The sequence below is a fragment of the Chanodichthys erythropterus genome, chromosome 11 (assembly GCF_024489055.1).
Source record: "Chanodichthys erythropterus isolate Z2021 chromosome 11, ASM2448905v1, whole genome shotgun sequence".
NCBI lineage: Eukaryota > Metazoa > Chordata > Actinopteri > Cypriniformes > Xenocyprididae > Chanodichthys > Chanodichthys erythropterus.
Genome location: NC_090231.1, coordinates 53,474,884 through 53,493,116, shown reverse-complemented (window position 1 = coordinate 53,493,116; position 18,233 = coordinate 53,474,884). Strand labels below are relative to the sequence as shown.

General features: G+C 39.7%; 1 protein-coding gene across 3 annotated transcripts in view; it reads right to left on the bottom strand.

Moving 5' to 3' along the window:
* The window catches only part of zfhx3b (zinc finger homeobox 3b), a 164,455-nt gene that overhangs the window by 122,662 nt on the left and 23,560 nt on the right, over positions 1-18,233 (bottom strand). Inside the window, exon 1 of one of the 3 annotated variants that reach the window (XM_067400053.1) lies at positions 3,150-3,285. The exons of the other annotated variants lie outside the window; for them this stretch is intronic. The gene's annotated coding sequence lies outside the window, so the exon portion shown is untranslated. Of the gene's footprint in view, positions 1-3,149; positions 3,286-18,233 lie in introns of those variants that run through there. 3 annotated transcript variants of the gene reach the window in all.

Here is an 18,233-nt window from a genome sequence, read left to right as displayed (position 1 = left end):
ATTACCTTTTGCAGAGTTCACACTGATTTTAATATCATTTTCAAATTTGCTATAAATTTCAATTTCATTTAATTTTGTTAGTATTTATTTTGTGAACACGTCTATTTACTTTTTAGTAATTAAAGTTTAGCAGAATTAACAGAACACTTACATGCTACAGACCAAAGCAAGACATTTTTATTTAAGCTGAGTGATGCAAACGTAATGACACAAACTTAAAACATGCTGAGATTGATCAGATATGTAATAATAAAAGTATGCAAATAGATGCCAAAATGAATCAGTCAAGGGGCCTGTTCACACCTGGTCACTTCATGCGTTTTCACTGATCGGATAGCTAGCAGATTGTGAACAGACCAGGTGTAAATGCCCTCCGAAATGCATTCGAAACGGATATAAATCCGATCGCTCAAACCACTTCAGGAGGTGGTCTGGGACACATTCCAGTCAAAACTGAACATGTCTAAATGCATCTGGTTGTTGAAACCACATATGTAAATTTAACTCCTCCCAAAAATACTAAAAAATAAATTTGTTGTCATTTGTTGTTTTTGGTGACGTGAACTCTGCATATGAAATCTGCATATAGCGCAGGAATTGAAGATCGGATTTATATCCATTTTGCGGAGACACATTTATGTGGCCAAGTGTAAATGCAATGGTTTTTATAAATCAGATAGCTATCCAATCAGAGAAAATGCATGAAGTGGCCAGGTGTAAACAGGCCCAAGAATTTTTACTCCATAAACAACCACCATGTTTATTTTAGTCAGACTTCTTGTGATGTGCTTGACATATGGGTACATTTCCCTTTCAACATCCAGTAGAGTGATAAATCATTACATCGTGAATCGAGAAATGATTCTGGATCAATTCTGAGATTTTCCGAATGCATTGCGATTCTCTCTCGAAACGATTCTGAGCTTAGTTTTTAACAGCTGATAGCACTGTGTGCTTTAGAAACAACAGCCGTACTCTGCTTGCATCCAATTCCTTACACACACCCTTCTATAAAACAATCATTCATAAAGTTCAAAAAGGTTTAAGCGAATTACAAGGGTGTTTACATTAATCTCCCATCATAAAAGCATTCTGAGGTGCAAGTACATAGCCGAACACACGAGCGCGCTTTTTCGTGAGCATTTTAGCGTGTGGTTAAAAACTAGCCTAGTTCGCCATCTGCTGTTAAAGACTAAGCTCAGAATCAATTCAAGCGTGAATCGCGATGAATTCTGAAAATCTCAGACTCGATCCACGAATCACGAGGAACTGATTTATTGTCCCAGCCCTAAGAGTGATGTATCGATCATCCCTTATTCCTGATTACGAAGTTCGCAATGCACTTTAAACTGCTTTGTGCCGCTCCCTCAGCTAACCTCACATGCATGATGCGCCATCTACAGGTATTTCCCTAAACCGCCACACAGCTCACATATTTCCACCATGGGATGAGCGCTTAGTGATTATAAAAACGATTATTTATTTTTGATAATTATTGTTTTATTTTAGTTTTTCCAATAATTGTTGTTAGCTTCATTTTAGTTTTTTTTTTTATAATTATTTTGACATTTTTATTTTATTCCAGTTTACGAATATGTATTTATATCATATTTGTCTTAGTTTTTTTTTTTTTTTTTTTTACGAAAATAACATTGGTGGCAAGGTGGCATTTGTGGAAAGGGCATGCAATTTCCTTTTCCTGGCAACCCCCTGACAATGAACATCTCCCTGCGTCCCTTTCATTCAGGGTCAAGCTGACCTGGACAAGTTACTTGTTTTATCACCTGTTTTTACCCTCTACACAAGAAAAATGTAGTGTTTTAAGTAATCCTTGTTTGTACTGGCCATAATTGATTGGGTAATCCTGGTTTAACATGCATTAAAGCCAGTGCTTAAGAATCTATTAGGAAAGCCAACAGCTTAAAGAGGCAGATCTTCCTCATTTGCTCTCAGGTTGGCTTAATGTACCCACAAGCACACACACAAGGCACAGCTACGCCCCTGGTCGCCTTCACCTTCTCCGCTATTTAGTCTCAAGGCACGGCTCCATCCCATTTGTTCGTATAAGCTTGTGTTTGTGTGTCACTATGCTAATCTACAAGGGCCAAGACAATGGAAAGATCTGGCTGGGTGCCATGGCTTGAAAATTCCCCTGTAAGTGAGGTCTGGCACCATCTCCTTCAGTCTAGTGATACCCAGCACTGGTGGTTCTCCAACTGCTTGGCCTCTACGGACACACCACCAAAAAGTCCCAGTCAACTCGACATGACACACGCCACACTGGGCAGTCATCACTGAGACAGCCTGTCATAATCACCATAAATCTCCCTGCATCAGCACACAGACAAAGAACAAGAAGGAAAGCTTGTAGTGCGGGAGACACCCACAGATGTGAATAAGGTTGTATGTTTCAGCTGTGAACTCTGAGAATGGGCAATTCAAACAGACCTGCAAGCAGGAAGCAAGTACTGTGCTTCTCTGACAAGGGGAATCCAGGGACTCAACCAAAGACTCAAGCAGCCAATCAAAGACAAGGATATGGTTCACAATTGTGCCATCTCTTTCCTCGCCACATACACACACACACAAAGCATAATCCCTCAAAGACCTCTGCCCTAATGGGGCCCACTACTGTAATTACAAGGCATATATTTGGGATCAGGCACTTAAGTAGCCAGCTAAAAGTGGCCCCGAAAACAAAAAGCTCTGTAATTATCGTCTGCCTTCTCTCTCTCTTCCTCGTTCTCTCTATGTCTTTCTCTTTGACTTGGGTTACCTGTCATCCCAGCTATTTTTTTGTCAGGAGCTTGTTGTTTCTCCTAGATTTTCTTCTTAATCCATGTCTGGAAGGAGCACTGGCAGTGCTGGCAGAGTGCCGGAGCTGGTGAATGAGATGCACATTTCAGCCCGCGGGGGCTCTGTGACGACACAACACATAAAGATAGCAGAAACTTGAGTCCACATTTGCAGCTCTGCTAGCATATGAATGCATTTTTTTAACGAAGGGAGAGAGGCAAAGGGGGGTCATTTTGCACTCTACAAAAGCTCCATTGTGCCAGAGAAACTTTATATACATATTAGAAACTTGAAACCCCATAGAATTCTCTGAGCAGGATTCTTGTAACTGTGAACAAGATAACATTACCTACCATTCTTTCCCCTTGCTCTCTCCGCACATACAAAAAGCAGAGAGAAATCCTTCAATCCTGTTTTTCTGCAGGGCTCTTAGACTTCATGATGGAGCCTTCTTTTTTCAGCAGGGTCATCTAACATCTACGATAAGAGCTCCATGGTCCCCAGGTGTTTTTTTGGCCTTTTAGGTAACACATTCCCTAGGTCAGGTGTAGTGCTGATGCTGATGACGTCCACACCAATTTGCTTTGAATATTCCCTTATCCTTCTTGTTCAGCCGTTTTAACTTCTCCGGTGTTCCACCATTGAAATGTTCCCTCAGTGGAGTGTCTCTTCTTCTGCTCTTTCCGGCAATAACCTCTTGAGGAATCCAAATTATTCAGAGAGACGTTCCCTGCATACTCCCACACCTTTAAAACTTGTGTGTAAGGTGTACATACGTACAATAAATGAGACGTTTGCTCACACTCGCGTACATACCAACTTCTTTCCGTTCTGGCACAAGTTCATTCTTGTTACAACCGTTGTAGGGCTCCTTATCTTCCGCTTGAGGAAAGTTAAATAACCACATTCACAGAACAAATAATCAAGCCATCTCTAAACAATTGTGGGTGGGGGTTGGGGTTAGGTGGGAGTTGTTTAGATCCGAGCACCAGTGTGGCTGAGGAGGACTCAGGGGTGAGATGAAGGCAGGTATGGAGGGCAGCTGGGGCAGGTGTGTGTTTAAGCACACGTGTATGGGGAGAATGGGGAGGCGCTGGGTGAATGGCAGGAGACGCCACAGCAGTGACATCACTCACAGACCTGTAATTAAAGCACAGCTCTCCACACAAAAGCCGAAGAAAGGTATCGGCAGGGGAAGGATGGCCATTTTCATAATGACAGCTTAACCCTGGCAGTCAGCAAATAAAAAGGCTCGCAAACGGCCCCTATAGCTTCTAATTACTGTTGTACTACAGTGCAAACAAAAACATCCACATTACCATGCTAACAATCAAATCCACAAATATATATGCACATTCATTGTGCAGCCTTAAACAGTTTAGTATTAAAAAATAGTCCAACTCAATGGACAGAATGACCTTGATAGCTTTCTCAAAAAGCTATAGTTTAGAAAAGTCTATTTAAGTTTAAAATACAAAATAAAGCAGTTTGTTTCTCTTCTCTAGCCTTTAAGACAGTCGAGGAAAAATTGCCTCTGTAGGTCTTTGTTTGAGCACACAAGGGAAGCTGTGTTCCTGAGCACACTACAATTAGACCATCCTAGCCGTAGTTTAAACTTCCGCTGTTTTTCACATCAATTCTAAATTGCTACTTTTCTTGTCACTTCAAATTAAAAGGGCAGTGAAAGTAAACAATAGCGAAAGATGCAGAATTGAAATGGACATGCAGGATCTGAACTAAAGTTTCCTGCATGGGCATCACTGCTCACACTAAAGGTCTTTGCACACTGAGTCCGAAATTTTCATATGAGTCGCAAAAAAACAAAATGGAGTCTTTGGTTGTCCTCTCTTCTTAAAAAGAGAAAAAGAAAGAGCTAATACTGGGTCCATCCAATCCTGAGAGAGGAAAGTTCCACCTCCTTATGAAGGAGCTGTGGGATTATCTCAAACAATTCAAAGTTTACTTCAGGATGTCAGTGGCTCAGTTTGATGCTTTTCTAGTGATACTGGAGCCACATATTAAAAAGGAGACCACAAATGTATTCGTATTCCGCACTTTGTTTGTCATACAGTGATGAAGTGGATCAACTAGTCGGACGCCATTCTGGATGTTAGCGTTCGTTTGTACAGTGGCTCTGAATTGTCAAAACACCTCTCAAAATGCTTGCTACGGATGAGAAAAATGCAGAAAATTTTACCCGATCCAAAATTTTTTTGTAATGAATGAAAGTTTCGGAGGCAGTGCGTAAACCTGACTGACACAACATGAGGTTGTATTTATTTTTGTAACGTGTGAAAATTTCGAACGAGAATTTCAGACTCAGAGTGCAAGGACCTTAAGACACGGGTCTGACCTAAAAACAGGGTGAAAAGAAGGTTGTAGCTTAAGTAAGACCTCTTTAGCAACTCAATCTGGCCAGCTCTTTTCTGCTATCTCTGTAGGTTTCTGAATGGTTGACAGGGACCTGAGGGAAAGCAGGCACTGCTCTAGTCCACTGGGGCTCCTCAACTCTGGGACGGAGTAATGATTGAACAAGACAAGCTGTGGTGAGTGAATTAATAAACTCATCTATTATGTAGAGTTCAGCGAGATGAGGTTGAGAAATGGGGAGGTTTATTTTTAAAAACAGCCAGGAATACTGGCATCAAGCACATGAGTCACTAATGAATCAGTGCTGAGCGGCCAGATTGCTATGTTCAGCTGTGTTCATATTAACTTTTTCCAACAGCTCCATTCCGTGACAAAATGTCCTTAGCTTTACCAGAGCTGACCGAAAATACACTTAGCTATCTTTTTGTTTGCACGAGAGAACGTCTGGCAGATACAACCTCATACCTTCACCACACAGCATTTCTGTGAAGAACGACTGAGGGTTAGAAGTGAGCAAGAGATGAAGCCTGGAGAGTGATTCCAGACGTGACCCCTACTCTCTAAACTCTGATGTGGGAAGATCACATCCTAAAAAGACTGAGGCCAACCAAGAGAGAAGAATGTCTTTGTGTGTGTCCCTTGCCCTCTTTTTGTCCCTCTCTGTCCTTCTAAGTCACTAACATGCCCACAGAATCACAGGAGCAAATAAGGGCTTTATGTATGTTTTAACAGACAGAGTTCTTTTTAAGCTATGTTTGAAGTCTGTAACAGCTGAAGTGTTCCAAGTCTTGTATAAAGGTCAATCTCACTTTGGGAAAGGGAGATGTAAGTAGCGGAAGAGAAATAGAGGGAGTAGCTGAAGAAGTTTGCAGAGTTGAACTGGCAACCTGCCTACTAGCCTGTTATTGCCCTAAGCACTAGGTTTTGCTGCCAAAGGTAGCCACACCTGAACAGCTCCAAAACAATATTAAAGAGATGACAGTCAGGGCACGGGAAGTCTGTGTATGTTTGCATGTCTGTGATAAGATCCAAAGAAGCAGCTGACTCACTTTTAACTACTTTATCCTGGTACAACTCACCACCACTCATCAGCATTCTCATGGCTTTTCTCTTTCTTCCTCTTCACAGATTTGATATGAAAGCCAAGAACACAAACTATTAATGCACTCAAATTCTGGCTAATTGTTGATAACATTTTGTATCCTAATGTATCCTATAATCTAAACTTTTGTACTTCTATGATTCTTATAACGTGATGGTGAAGCATCCGGTTTCAATCATGGATGAATGTATCAGAGCAAGACACACATATTTCTTTTTTTTTTTTTTTTTTTTTTACTTTATTATATTCTTTTGTGACCTCCTGCCACTTTTATTGACACAATAGTTCAGAGGTGACTGAAAACAACAGGAATAGGAAAAAGCCGGATTCAAATGTGTGTTACCCATTTGAGCATTATGGCTCAAAGTGTCAAGTCATGCTGACTTCTACAGTAGGTCATGGCTCTGACTGCATCGATACTTCAGCATATTAGTAGGCCTTATGTACTAGTACTTTATGGTATAAGCTACCATTTAGTTTCAGTCACAGACAGGCTATATGCATCAGAAAAAATACACTTCTTCCCTTCAAAGTCTGACAGATAATTGCAATGTACATGGGAATGCTACACTCTAAAAAATGCTGGGTTGGGTTGAAAATGGACAAACCCAGCAATTGGGTTGGTTTAACCCAGCGGTTGTGTTAAATGGTTAATTTTAAGTTAATTTTAAGCTAGCCATATAGTAATTTTTAAACAGTAGTTGGGTTAAATAAAACTGCCCAGCATGTTGGGCAAACATTTAACCCAACCGCTGAGTTAAAAGAACCCAACTGCTGGGTTTGTCCATTTTCGACCTAACCTGGGTCATTTTTAACCCAGCATTTTTTAGAGTGTAGGACTCCACCCACAATCAGGCCAAATACATAAACCTCCTACTGTTTTAGAAAGGAGATGTGGGTGCATTGTATTTTGGACTATATAATAAAAACAGCTTTATGAGACTAGAATACCGTGGCAGCCAAATAGTGGGTCATCGTGCCCGGATCATACAATTCTATCCCCAGCAGTGATCGACGAACCTGCTCGGGTTCACATGCACATCAAACGTGATTAGCTCTCCGCAGCAGGATTCCCATGAATCCTCATTCTCTCATCTGCCACTGACCTCTTCAGCGCACCAGGCTTCAACCCCACCGCAGTGGTGTCCCCCTTCAGCCGGGCCCAACCCAGGACCACGGGTCTCTCCTCCGCTTGTGGAAGTAATACCAGATTACAGAGCAACTGTTGTCAAATGTTTATATAATGTGTTTTTTCTAGTCCGTTTCCCCCCTCTCCTTGTTTGGACAGCTGTCCTTTAACAGCGGGACATCTTCAGATGCTGCTCTAGCATGACTCTTCTGCTTTTTTTTTGCGGAATTAACGTCTCATTTCAACTTAATAAACATGAAATACATTTCCAATTTGGCAACGGGAAGGCTCCCGGGTTACTGAGGGCGATTCGTGTGAGGTATGTTTGAGAGGCCATTCATGCGGGCATAGGATTTTGCTTTGTTTTATATTGAGCCTGTATGTGTGTGCCTGCTTTAATGTACAGATTTTTTCCTCACAAAGCCTGATGCTTGGCTGATATGGGCAGCTGTGCATGTATGTGTGTGTGTGTGTGTGTGTGTTTTCTTTGTGGACCTGCATGAGTTAAACATTTGCTCTGTGACTCAGGTATACCAAACATGTCCCAACAGGCCACCAACAGCCCAGCATGGAACACAACGCTCCGCTCAACCCACAAAGAAAGAGAGAGAGCGAGAGAGTGAGAAGTTTAAAGAAAACAAAAGCGGACGGAAAGAAGAGGAGGAAAAAATGCAGATCACAGAGAAAGCTCCTTTTGTTTGTTGAATCAAAGTAGATCAGCTTAAATGAAATATTCACCAAAACAGGCATTCATGGTGGGTCAGAGGCAACGGGGTAGTAGAGGAGAGAGGTGTTTGTGACCCAGGGGTGGAGGGGGTGAGGGGCAGGGTGTGACTGCCAGATGAAAATCAGCCTGGGCTGGGTCACCTCCACACTGCGAACCGCTGAGCATATATGTAGCAGCTAACTCCGATCCAGATGCTCTCTGTCAACACAGCGAATCCACAGAGGAAACAGGGCTTTACAGCACAAGGGACAAACCACTGCACCACAAGCACCCGGCCACTACCCAACAAGCATTATATTGCTTGGATGTTGCTCTTTCCTAGCTAGGTAGACCTCAGTATCAATTTTGTCTCAGATTAATCACGCACAATTAATCGAACTTCTAATCGTGATTACGGATGCCACGATTTCGTAATGCTTCAAAGGTGCGATTTCAAAAAAAAATATCCACTTACAGCTTAAGAGGTGTGATTACATTGTGAGAGGCGGATCACGACTACTTCAGAATGTAAAAGGTCTAACCCAGAACGAAAGGAACTACCAGTGATGTAAGTGTATGCTGATTGGTCAAACACATACGACACATCAGCACCCGCCATTTTTAAAAAAGCTGTGTACACAGCCTATATATTTACTCCACTAATTCTACAAACATGGAAAACAGTGATAGATGGACCTCTCTTTCAATCTATTAGATAGGACTGTTAAACAGATCGTAAACTAATGAAAACAGAGAATGCGAGCACTGTGTGCTCTGGCTGAGCGGTTCTCAAAATAAAAGTCTGCCGCGCCGTCAAAATAGCAGTTTACGTCACTTCAGAGTTCCTACTGGCGGCGCAAATGCAACCAGGAAAATGCCCCTAGGGGAACATTATAGTTCTCGAAGAACCACCATGGTGGCTAGTTCCTATAACTCAAGTTAGAACAACCTGGTGCGAAAGCCCCTATTATTATACCATGCATGTGTTTACTTTTTTAATTATTTAAAGAAGAAACTAAACCAACTTATAGTTTGCATTTAAGGCTTAATGCTATAGAAAAGCAATACATTTTCAGCTTGTTTTTTATATATATATATATATATATATATATATATATATATATATATATATATATATATATATATATATATATATATATATATATATATATATACACATGTACAAATATGGCATGCAGTGGCTTCAAACAATGGTATAAAGCTATTCAAAACATCATTCAATGTAAATTGTGATAATCAGAATGAATAATCACAATTATAATTTCAAGGGAATAATCGACAATTATGATCTTTTGTCATAACCGTGCAGCCAGGACTACTTAATAAATAGTAGAGATTAAAAATGAAGGTGAAGATGGGGTGGTGATGGGGTACCAGGTAACTAAGTATTTGTCTTGTGATTAGGGGTGTAACGGTACGCGTATTCGTACCGAACGATTCACAGGGCAAGTTCCAAATGGAAGTGATCATCCCTATGCCCTATGTGATCATCCCTATGTAAGCAGGGTACATGCGTGCCATATGTAGCCGTTTGGAATGCACTTGGCAAAGGGAGCGGCGCCATTATCCTCAGCTGGGATGTGAGCAACTGACAACACAGCGCCGGCATAAATACATATACAATTTATATTTTTAAAAGTTTTATATATATTACTGTTTATATATTACATAGCATATTTTAAAAACTTTTTAAATATATAAAATGTATGTTTTTTAATTTGCAGCAGTTAGGCTAAAAAAAAAGAAAAAGGAATTATGCCGTTAAAACAGCGTCATCTGCTGACCCACATTGTGCTGCATTGTCACAGGAACATCCCAGCTGAAGGTAATGAGGAAATTACGCTGCTCCCTTTGCCAAGTGTATTCCAAATGGCTACATACGGCACGTGCATACCCTGCCCACATAGGGATGATCACATAGGGCATAGGGATGATCACTTCCATTTGGGATTTGCCTTGTGAACCGTTCGGTACGAATACGCATACCGTTACACCCCTAGTTGTGATTGACAAGATTAGATAAACTAGCTCCTTCCAAACTTTGAGTGTAGTACTCTCAGCTCTACTGAACACATTTTATCATATTTAAACCCACTGATTTCCTCCCAAAATTTGCAAAGTAAACGACAAAAAATTCAGTCTGGAAAGCTTACAGCTCAGAGGAAATGTTACATTAGCATTACAGTAGCGTGAAACTCTCTAAATTGGGAGGGTCAATCACCTCGAGCGTGCTCTTAATCTGTTCTTCCGCAGCTATTGATCAGAAGCTAGGTTATACTGTTAACGTATACTTCATAAGTCCACTTAAAACCACGCTAAACAAGATGAGGAAATGGCAGAGAAAGACAGAGAGAGAGAGACAGAAAGAGAGAGCCAAAGTCTGACTACCTCAGCTGGGGCCTTCTCTCCCCCTTCCTGTCAGGAGGTAAATAGCTATTGGCTGCTCAATAAGTGGCTTCGGTTCACAGAGTGAGGGGTCTTTTTCCCTCTGCTCTCCACTACCTTGACAAGCAGGTATTGACAGAGCAGTTACACACTAACCCATTGGGGGAAATCCTCTACAATGTGCCCCGGGCAGCTGATAAATGGAACTCATACGCTACCTGAGAGTATAAGCGCCTATATACACACAAACACACACACACTAACACCAGTCATGGACACACAGAACGAGGCCTGGCACTGAAAACTTGACAAAGCAAAGAAGTCTGATGATAATAGCAGGAAGTGAGACAAAGAGAAAGACGTACAAGGGCGCAAAATGGTCAGTAAAGATGTGAAGGTCATTGATGTTTCCTTGGACACAGATGTTTGTCTCTCTCTATGCCGAAATCATTTTGCTCGGCTTCAAGAGGCACAAGATTACAGGATGGGAAATTATAGTACACAAACATACGCTCAATACATGTGGCCATGATCAAAATACTTGATTAAAAAAAAATGAAAGCATTCAATAGCCAATTAAGGCGCTTGGAAACAGCTCGCCGAGTCTAAACACAGCACGGTATTGACACAGAAGAAGAAGAAGAAGAAAATAAAAAAGGAGGAGAGACGAATGTGAGAAAGATTATTGTAGTGCAAAAGCATCTGAGTAGCATCGATGTGGACAGCCCACCACCAAAGCAGTTCAGCAAATGATAGACAGGTGACAAGGTGAAGGGACGAGGTAGTCGAGGGGTAACAGAGAGAAAGCAGAAAGCCCCTCAGAGAGCGGTCTCCTCTCTCCATAAGATTGTGGGCTGATAAATAGCCGGGGGTAAGGCACTGGCTATCACTTTGTGATATGATGTCAGTAACCTTCATTGATCCACGTGCAGGCAGGCAGGCCTTATCACAGACTCTCCCTCTCGGTGATATACTGAGATCTGGGGCCCCACTGCTTTTTAATACACTGCACTTTGGGTGAGGATGTCACACGCTAACCTCATGCCACCTTGGGCAATATTTTACAGCTGTACTATGACAGCTGAGAAGGCTGAAAAAGAAAACAGTGTCACTTTACTAGTGTTTTTACAATTCAAATATTTCATTTGTAAGGATACATATCTAAGATTAGGGATTTGAACAAACCCCTAAATCTTAGTATTAAACTTCAATACTCTTAACTGTATTGCGGTTAATTGTATTGAATGTGCACTTATAGTCCATTTCAAATCTTAAAAGGATTTTTTTTTACAAAACTGTACTTAATATAATATTAATGAAATAAAAGGCAACTTAAAGGGATAGTACACATAAAAATGAATTCTGTAATCATTTACTCACCCTCAAGTCGTTCCAAACCTGTATGAGTTACTTAAGATATTTAAGTTAAATTTTAATAACCAGACAATTGACAATAGCCATTGACTTCCATTGTTCCCCCCTCATTTTTGGGTGAACTATCCCTTTAAGTGTAATTTGAGTACACTTTCATAGCGCTTTTTTATCGACAACATTTTTTAATACACTTAAGTACACTTTGTAATAATGTCAACTTAAAAGTTTTGATTATACTTTATGTTAAGTTGATGTAGTTACATTGTACTTAATCAAATAAGTACTGAGTAATATTAAGTAACAACATGTACTACATGTACTATGGAATTACGGTTAGACTTAGGGTTTGGTTTGAGGTTAGTTACTTGTAATTATGCATAATTTACTGTTATTACTATAGTTAGTACATGTAGTAACATGGAACTATGTCACAAAATAAAGTGTTACCAAAGTTTTACTTTAAATGTACATTGTAAACTATAATAATCTTTTGTCATGCTGTAAAGATGTACGCTTTGATGTGTTTACTAACATACTAAATGTAAAGTACTTGATTATAATTTTTACTGTATTGTTAAAATGTTTTTATTGTTATATTGTTATTCAAGGTTACATTTAAAGTTAATATATCTTACTAAATTGTGACTTCAGTATATACTTTAATCAAATTAGACAATAGAATTAATTAATTAATTACTTAAGTGGGTCACAAAAGCACTCTAAAGTTCAGATAACTGAATTTAATCTAAATTTAAACTATAATATATCATCATTAAATTGCAGTTAACATGCAAGTGTCTAAAAACACTACATTCAGTTAAGTATTTTCTTAGTATATCACTGTCATACATTGTCTCCATCACATTTGTGCTAAAGACAAAATGATACGTCTCAAAGTACAATACAAGATTTACAAGTACAATAGCAATGCACTAAACCTCAAAGACATTAATAACCGCTCAACAACCCCCAAAACACTTTAGCATTGAGGCAGCGAATTTAGCATGCACAAGTTAATTTTATTCTTGCTCTTTTGTTACATCCTTTGATAGGTACAGTAGTAGAAAAGACTGGAAATTATGTGGAAAAGAAGAGGAAATCAACTTAACATGAGCACCATACAACTTTAACATATGAGCTAACTGCTAGGCCACAGATCTGGCTAGTACTCTTTGTATAACAAATTGCAATGTTTACCATGTTTTAAACACAATTTCTAACTGAAAGAGCTCACCGTAGTCCAAGAATTCTGAGGTAAAAAGTGTTTTTGAGTAGGCCACGTATGACGAAAAGCAGCAGGCCTGAGCCGAATGTTTTTCCACCACTAATTTTGGTGGACGAAAGAAGCACTCAGACACACACTTCCAGAAATATCAAGGTGCTGACAGGAACTTCCCTCACTCAGATTTACCCATACACCTGACCTGAGTGAAAACAGAAGACACACGCACAACCTTTTGCATTTTATCCCTTAGAAGTAGCAAACAGTTCACTAGCACCATATGACCCATATGTGTAACTTCACAACACAGGCTTGCACACTGGTGCATATCTAGAGAAAAAGTGAAGTGTGATATGGGAAAATGTATGCATGTCCTCAGGAGGAACTAAATTAGCAATATATCAGTGAATCTAAAATATAGTAAATTAAGCCAATCAGTCCCTACCAGTTACATAGGCGTCTAAAAACACACACTTATTCTGATGTAGTCTATGCGGGCAGAGTGTTGAGACAAAAGCGACTGAAGGAATAGCAGCAGTATTATCCTATGTATTGATTTTAGCTGTTGGGTATTACAGAGGGAAAAAGTGGTTTTATCAGTCTAAGATCCCCCTACACTTTTCCTAACTAAACCAGTCTTTCCACAGCTTATCTGGCCAGAGAGGCTATTACTTACACCTTCAATACACCCTTCACTAGGGAGGACAGGAGTTAACGTGGCTTTTTGGTGAGGCTACTTGCCTCATCACGAGTGACCCTGCTGAAGCGACCTGTATGGCTAGTCACCAGAACATTATGTTGTGCACACTGTGGGATACTGGTGTCCCCACAAGGCCTTTTAACCAACCCAACCATCAAAACTTGTTTGGTAAAACTCCTGGTTTATTCATTTATTTGAAACATATCAATTAAAATAAATATTGGGGGATACTGATTGATTTTTTTATTAAAATGTACAAGCATCTCCAGATAGATCTGCTCTGCAGAGCTTCCTAAAGTTCACCTATAGATTTAGCAATTAGGCTTCTTCCTCTTCCTCCTTCTGTCTTTCTATCTGCTCTGAATATGAGCAGCAGAACGAAGAGATAATGAGAGCAGTATAATCCCACAGAGGAGTCTAGAACATCCTCTAATCACAGACTAAATGTTGGTTTTAATTACAGAGAAAGGAAGATATCCGAAGAGCACAATGCCACTGAAGTTTGAAAAAACGGTAAACGCCAATTATCGTACAAAATCTGTGGTTATTCTATTGGCGCATCATCCCTACGCCAAGATATGAGCATCACAGGGAACGCTTTTATCCCGATGTGTTCTCATTTCCCAATATTAATAATGGAGACAGGTTGGGACAGAGAAAATCTCCGCCTTCGCAATTACTGTAAAAATCCATAATCTAATCAATGCGCAATTCAAAGGGATTGTCTTAATACATATAAAATATGGCTTGTGCTGAATATGTATACAATGATAGGCTGCATAAATGCTATTGTGAAAATGACCAATGAGGGGATGGTGGCTATTGAGGAAACGAGGCAAAAGTTTAACGATTTACATATTTCATCACAAGGCGAGGCAAGAGTGTGAAAATGCGGGGAAGAGGATTACAAAACAAGTCAATCCATTAAAGAAATACAAGCCAATCCCGATTTCTCAAGACTTTGACAATGTAATCCACTATGTCAAATACCCTAAGCACACTCAATAGGCTGGGAAAGAGAGCGTGCAAAGATTTTCTGAGTGAGTGTAGACCACAATCAGGCAGAGAGGAGTGCGTTCTGATACCCGGAACTGGCACGATCTCTTAGGGCACTGTTGGCCGCCTCGCCTGACTCCGAGCCCGCCTTGTAATTTGCTAGGGGCGGAGATAAATCTTATCTCAGAGACCTGATTAAGTTTTTAATTTACACTCCAATCAATAGCCCAAGTCTATTGGCAATATGTCTGAAACTCTATTTACCAAAGGATTCGCTGCTATCAATTGATCAAGGACCTCGCAGCCATAAATTATAGACATATGTTTGTGTGTCAGTGTGTGCGTGGTGGAATGTGTCCGTGCCGGGGGAATTGTTTGGTTGAAAAGTGAAACGATGGGAAAGTTTAAGCTGCAGGCAGTGCAAAGTTGCCCCCAACAGAGCTGATCGTCTTACATCTACACACCCTCAAAATCACAAAGAGCTCGGGCTCTATCTTTTAACAGCGGTGGCTGGGGGCAGGGTGTGTGAGTTTGGCCACATGTGCAAAGATTTGTACAGTTCCATCATGTTTGTTACACCAATCCAAGCATTCAAATGGCCAAATTAAGACATCAAGATTACACAATGCTAGTCACATGTGTTGAGAAAAACTCCAGCACCAACTCTGGCCTGATCCCTCCCACTTCCGGTTCCTTTCTGCATGAGAGCCATTATCTGTTTACAATCCTGTGCTTTCCAAACGGAACTCTTCAGGAGGAATCCGCTCTCGTTGCCCGTATGCCGAATTCCTGAGCTCAGTTTGTCCGTCTGGCTGAGAGTCAAAGCAACATGGGAAACAGAGGCAGGGATTGTTCAGGCATTGGTTTGCACCACCATGACATCCAGGAAACGTCCCAATGGCTATTTTAAGCTATTTTTATTTTTTGTTTAGAACTTCGCAGGCTGTGTGTGGTAGTAAAGTCTGGAATAGAGGGGGATTGTGCTCAGGAAATGTGAAGAAAAGATCATGAAACGTAAAAAGGTGATGAAGGTACCTTCTTTCATAACAGAGGTGAAGTAGTGTGTGTAAACAATGTGTTTATCTGTGATATTTCTCCAGTGTGGTGGGCAGGGTGCCGGTGGGACTCTCTCACTCTCTTTCCCAGGAAAAGAGCGGAAAGAGGGCAAGTTCTTATCGGCTTGGAGAAAGTGTCGTCATAGCATTTCTGCTCTGACCCTGCTGACTCGCCGATTCCTTAACATGAGATCATTCTGGACAGCTGACCTCAATATCACTGTGCTGCGCTCTGCCAGCCAGCTACACATCCACAAGAGCTTCTTCTCTGTATAACAAGAGATAGTGACCACACTACTGCCCACACCCCCATTCAGCCCTGACACACATTCAACATACTCCCTTTAAGGTCTGAGAAAGTATACACTAGAATTACAGTACAATCAAAATTGGCAATGTTCTCAATGGAATAACAGTATACCACTTATTATACTGTATACTGCATTCTAGTGAAACTGTATGCAGTATGCGATGATACACATTTTTGTAACAGTAGTAGTAACACTTTACAATACTTCAGTTTGTCCATATTAGTTCATGCATTAGGTATCATGAACTAACAATGGATAATAATACTTTTATAGCATTTACTAATCTAAGTAAATATTAATTTCTACATATACTAATACATTTTTAACATGGTATAAATTAGTGGTATAAATCATTATGAATAAACTAGTGCTGTCAAATCGATTAATCACAATTAATCAAATCTAACAAACATTTGTTTACATAATATGTGTGTATAATCAATCAATCATTTATTTATAAAGCACTTTAAAAAACAATAAAAGCATACCAAAGTGCTGTACAAGAAAATCATTTCAAACACACACAAACAAAAAAGCATAAAAAAAATAAAAAAATATCTGACATCAATTTTGCAATCCTCCTCAATTGAAAGAAACTATTTTTTACTACTTTGTTTATTTCATGATCACATTTGAAAATGACTTTTTACACAGGATGAAAACTGCCCCAGACTCGTTTTTGGAGTAAACAATGTGGAATCATGTATAGAGAAAATAGCAACGGCCCTAAAATAGAGCCCTGAGGTACTCCATAACTTACAGGAGCAGCAGAAGAACAATTATTCCAAATCTTTACAGTGAAAGTTCTACCCATATATATATATATATATATATATATGTGTGTGTGTGTGTGTGTGTGTCTGTGTCTATATATATACACTATGTAAACTCAAACAGCATTAGAATAAACATGAATCATTGAATTTTATTAATAAATCAATAATAATCTAGCAACAAAAATGCTGTAAAAAGCTTTACCTATACAGGCTACATTAACTAATGCTAACAAATTAAGCCTTATTTTAAAGTGTTAACATTATTTTGTCTTTTTAACCTAACTGGGTGTAAAACTGTCTACACTTTATAAGTCAAGAAAGTTGATATTGGTTCCAGATCATTTACTGAATGCACTGCATTATAAGATAAAGTATCCTACGCAATGAACTTTGTATACTACACATTTTAGTAATATAGTAATTAGTTTACAAGTAGGTCATTTGGATATCCCTTGATTTTAATAAATTTGCATACTGGGTAAAGTATGCATGCTTTAGAATATACAGCAGTAAAATAATAGAATAATACGCTATTATGCCATTTAGAATATACTCAAAGAATCTTTTTCCACTCTCTCTTTTTCTTCCTTCCTTCGTAAATTTCAAGAGTGAAATAAATAAATGAAAGGAAACACATGCTGGGTTGTATTAAACAGATGCCACATACGACATTCATCCTCACACTGGCTGGTGTGTACATTTCAAACTATACACACGACAGGCAACAGAGGACACGCACACCATACCTTCTTTCACCAAATGTTTCTGACGGTGAGTGACCGGAAATGGAGAGAGCGAGAAGAATAAGGCACTGATAAATGATTCGGGGAGGAATTTTAAGTGCTATTTTGTCACGAAGTGAGCCTCACTCTGGCGGACTCTAGCATAAACATGTGTCAGGACTGCATGTAATTACAGAAGAAAAACTTCCTCTTGTACTACGCGCATGAAAAAAAACTCACAGACTGAAGTATCTGTGAGTGTGTGTGTTTTATAGCCCCCAAACCTGCTACACATACTTTGATGTAGATGAACAAACACAAAACAACAATTTTGGCACCTACAGCCATAAAATCCTGTTAACCAAGTGTTAATAAACTGGTAACATGTAATCAGAGCTGTCACATGAATGGCGTGCAATGTGAAGAATGGACAAAATCTGGTTTCCAGAATATTCAGGACACGAGTGTGTGCTCGAGTAAACACTGAACGATTTATGCTCTGAAAATTGTGTAACACTTCCACAAAATGCCTGTCAAAGATCTCCAATCATGTACGCAACAATCCCAC